This window comes from Peromyscus eremicus, chromosome 12 (genome assembly GCF_949786415.1).
Source record: "Peromyscus eremicus chromosome 12, PerEre_H2_v1, whole genome shotgun sequence".
NCBI lineage: Eukaryota > Metazoa > Chordata > Mammalia > Rodentia > Cricetidae > Peromyscus > Peromyscus eremicus.
In genome coordinates, this window is record NC_081428.1 from 64,694,861 (window position 1) to 64,699,717 (window position 4,857).

Here is a 4,857-nt window from a genome sequence, read left to right on the forward strand (position 1 = left end):
CAAAGTCAGGGAGGAAAACATGGACCTGGCTGTTTAATGTCGGGTCTAGGTACCAACTTTATATCCCCATACTTGCACGGTGTCCAACTTCTTTGTTGCTGTGATAAAACACTGACCAAAACCACCTTGAAGGAAGAAAGGGTTTATTTGGTTTACACTTCCATGTCATAGTCTATCATTGAAGAATGTCAAGGCAGGAACTCAAGCAGGAACCTGGAGGCAGGAACTGAAGTAGAGGCATGGAGAAATGGCTGCTTACTGGCTTGCTCAGCTTACTCTCTTCTACAACCCAGGACCATCTCTGTCCAGGGATGGCACCATCCACGGTGCCAGTCTAGTACCTGCCTCTTCATCTCCAAAACGATTTTTGTCTTCATCCTATGGCAAAAAACGATGCTGCCATGGTTTTTAAGCACAGTTTTTAAGAGAAATTTCAAAGAAAAAGTAAGGTCATAGATGTCAACACATCTCCTATCCCTGTGCATGTATAACCTCCTTAGCAACATCCCCACGAGTGATGTGTTGTCAACGTCCACGTGCGTACCCTTGGTATAAGCATTGACTGTGCTTAGACGAGAGTACAATGGCATGTATTCACTGTGGTAGTACCACATATAGTGACTTGACGGTCCTCTGTGCTCTCCCGCCCATTACTATCTCTTCCCTGACTCTGTGATCCTCTTATTGTCTCTGTAGTTGGTCTTTTTTAGAATGCCATATAATTAGAGTGGTAGAGTATATACCACTGAAAGTATATATCACTGAAAGATGATTCCTTTCAGTCAGTAATATACATTTCAGACTCCATGTCTCTTGACAGCTTGTGTGTGTGTGTGTTATTACCCATTGTCTGGATGATCTACAGCTCATCTCCTCGCTCACTAAAGAGCATCTTGGTTCACAAGAAGTTTGGGCAATTATTACGAATAAAGCTCCTGTAGATAGCCCTGTTGAGGTTTTCGTGTGAACACAAATTTCAACTCATTCAGGGAAATACCAAGTGTTGACAGCTCATGTGATATGTGTGTTTACTCTCATCGGAGCTTCCATTTTGTCCTAGAAGCAGTGTTGAGTTGGAGGAGCCCGGCTACTCCCTCCTCAACGGCTTTGGCACTGTCGGATTCTCTCTCTCTCTCTCTCTCTCTCTCTCTCTCTCTCTCTCTCTCTCTCTCTCTCTCTCACACACACACACACACACACACATTTAAAAAAAAAAAACCAAAAGACAAAAAACATTTTAGTCTTTAGTTAAGCACATAAAACTTGATATATTTCTCCTTGAATATTTTACGAAATTCAGGTGGAAGTACATCGTTTACAAATTTTTTTTTTTTTCCTCATCATCGATACTTGTGCACGGTTCCTTAACATCCCACCTTCTCTTAACCCTGAAGCTGGCACGAGGCTGGGATGAGCCATGGAGATTAAGGAGAGGGTTTCCTCTCAGGATATTTTCCGTGCAAATTCTCACTTCCTCTGCTTTTGTTCTTGGTCCTTCCCGGCTGCTCTTCCGCTCTTTCCTTCATGGTTTCTTCCAGGTCTGCAAGAAGAGCCTTCGCATCACCCGCCATCTCTCTCCTCCTCAAAATCCTCACCTTGCTCATCTGTGAGGTTGGTTGGCATCGAGGCTGGCCGCAGGAATCTGGCCTGCACAGGGACTCTTTGACACTGAAGAGGAAGGTGTATGTTCTTGGATTGGATGATTCCTGTTTTTCCCCTCCTCACAGCAGTTTTCTTTCTCTCTTCTAACTCCCTCCTGAAGTCATGGTTTCGAACCTCTTCCAGGGCATCCTGTGTGGGTTGTCTGTATCTTATCTTTATATGAGAGGGAAGGTCTCTGCTTGAACACCTCAGGTTCCAAAGTTGGCCTGGATGCTGTTGTGGTCTTTTATTTCTAGTGGGGGTCCTATACTAACAAAGGCTATTAAGGTCTAGCTTCTAATAGTCTTTTCCCAGGGTTTCCAGAAGAGATGTTACCAACAGCGAGAAATAATCTGAGGGAATGAATCTAAGTACACCAAGCTGTTTAGTCTATTCACTTCATTCTTCTGAGTCAAAATTCTATCTACACAGCTTCAGTTCCATTCGCATACTTAGCTCCTCGCTGTCCCTTCGACTCCTGTCCTCTCACAGTTCTAATTTCTTCCCATCTTGTTCTCGTCTTCATCTTCGTTCATATCTCCATCTTTGTTCCTTCCTCTCTTCTTCCCACGATCCGTGTCCTACACCTACCAGCAGCCATACTGTGCCCTGCCACTCTCTGTTCGGACAAGGTGAGTCTGTTCGGTAGCTAGGAAGTCTGTGTCATGGCTTGATGCACCTGGTACGTGAATGCTCTTTTGTTCTGAGTTAAAATGTTAAAAGGGGAGGTCGAGAGATATCATTTGGGCTATGGAAGAAAGGGTTAAGCTTAATTTGTACAAGAAGCAAAGGTTTGTACCTAACACCTGCCTTACTCGTCTGGCCTAGGTGGTGTCTCTGTATGGATATTTACCTTAATTCAGGAGTGTGGTGATATTTTATCTGTGTCCCCCAGTAAAGTTTATCTGAGGATAAGAGAAAAAATCCAGCCACTACATTAAACATAGAAGTAAGGCAATGGTAGCACACGCCTTTAATCCTGTTACTCAGGAGGCAGGGTTATGTCTGGATCTCTGCGAGTTCAAGGCCACACTGGGAACAGAGTCAGGTGTGGTGACACATGCCTTAAATTCCAACATTAGTTAACCATAGAGGTCTAGAGGTCTGTACAGACAGACAGGAAGTGACGGAGCTGGGCTAGAAGAGGAAGTGATGTAGCTGGGCAGAGAGAGCCAATGAGTTAGCAGAACAAAAGGGCATATAGGCGTGGGTATACAGGAAGTAGGTCTCTTTGGAAGTGGAGGGTCAGTGAGGTCAGGTTGGCTTGTGGCTTGTCCTGTTCCTCTGATCTCTCAGCTTTAACCCCAATTTCTGGCTCTATGTGTGTGTGTGTGTGTGTGTGTGTGTGTGTGTGTGTTTTAATTAAGAAGACTGTTTAGCAATTCGTCTACACAAGAGACCAGCAGGTAGTCTGGAATGCTGTTTCTGTCTGCTGTTTGTCTTTGGATGTTTGAGAGGTAACTCAGATAAAATACACTGTTAGGAGTTCTTAGAAGAATTAATTGGGAAAGCTACTATAATGCACAAGAAAATCATTGCAGAAACTGGCTAAAATATACTTAAAAGCTTGGCTTGGCTTTTTCCCCTGGAAGAGCCCTGCTTCTTCTAGGTATTAGCCTCTGCTATAGTCAGCTGAATTCCTGCTTCATGGTTCTGTGGCCTGCAGCACTATACAGTCCCTTCAGAGCCCCATCCACACACAATTGCCACCCTTAGTATCTCATTGCTTCTAACTTGCCATTGTTACCAAGGGCCAAATCATTTTGTCAAACTCCATCCTTGGCTGAACAGTCACAAATCCAGTAACTACAATAATTTGTTTTCTAGAAGTAGAGTGACTTGTTTCTCTAGATTCTTGACTGCCTGCCCCAGGAACCCCAGCGATAGCCCCCCAGGAGAGATGTTTACGGATCACCTAACATTCTCGAACTGACTCATTAGTTACCCCTGGCAATGGCCAGCTATGGGCCACACAAGGAAATGTTTTAGCTTCCTTCTCCACCATCTCCTCTCTGCTCTATAAACTACCCTGGCTGGTAAGAGGATGACAGGCTGGCTCCAGTTCTTAAGAGACCCCTTTTGCAAGTTGTCCCCCAAACACAGACCTGTGCCGACAGCAAGTTGCTCATTCCCTTGTCCATTTTCCTTCTCGGGGGCATCTCGGCAGTTCTCTCGTGGCACATGATGTTGAAGCACCATTTTATACGCCAATGTACCATCTCTGCCTGTCATCTTTGCTGAGATCTTCCCAGGCCTCTTCCCAGCTGCAGACCTCCAGAACCTCAACCTTCCTAATGCTGTGATCCTTATATTGTAGTGTAAAATTACTTTCATTGCAATTTCATAACTGTAATTTTGCTATTGTTATGAATCGTAATGTAAGTACCTGTGTTTTCTGATGGTTTTAGTGATCCCTGTGAAAAGGTTGTTCAACCTATCCCCAAAGGGGTTGTGACCCGCAGGTTGAGAACATCTGCTCTGGTCACTAGGCTTGTGATGTTGCAGCTCCGTGGTTTGGAAGGAAGTGAATCAAAGGCCTCAGGACAAAATAATTTATGAATTTTCCACGATTAAAAGGCTATTTGGCATCTGGTGCCACATGTGGAAGCCTGCGGTGGGGATAAGCTTGGCTCTCCATCTCTAGTGGGTGGAGTCTCTTGGCATTCTGGTATTTGAGGACCAGCACCAGAGTGTATGGTCAGGGAGAGGCTCTGGGTCTAGTGTGCAGAAAATCTGAAGGGGTTGCCCATGACCTCCGAGAGCAGAACAGATGTATCTCCAGGTCCTCTGCAGCTCCAAGCCAGCTTCTGAGCTAAGCTACAGAATTGACAGCCCAGCTCAAATGCAAAGCTGACGTCCTTGCAGTGGAGACCATGATCATAGAGCCTGGGGTATCTGTTGTCCTGGGGTGAGGTGAGTTCTGCAGAAGCCTGTGGGATTAAGGGGATACAAGGGAGAATTGGATGAGATGGAAGATTCTGATGAGAGCTATAGATAGAGAGACAGACAGACAGACAGATAGATAGATGATAGACAGACAGATAGAGAGATGGATAGAGAGAGATAGATGATAGATAGATAGATAGATGATAGATAGGTGAAATTATTAGGGCCACTCCACATGGTTAAAAGGGAGGTTTATTTTGTGGGGTAACTTACAAGTGAAGGGATAGTTTACAGGGTTTGCGAAAGATGTAGCGCAGTCTAGCGGTGTTC

At 44.9% G+C, this 4,857-nt stretch overlaps 1 pseudogene; it reads right to left on the reverse strand.

Annotated features, from left to right (window-relative positions):
- Positions 1–1,244: 1,244 nt before the first annotated feature.
- On the reverse strand, positions 1,245–3,873 carry LOC131922257 (spliceosome-associated protein CWC15 homolog; annotated as a pseudogene).
- Between the last annotated feature and the right edge of the window lie 984 nt (positions 3,874–4,857).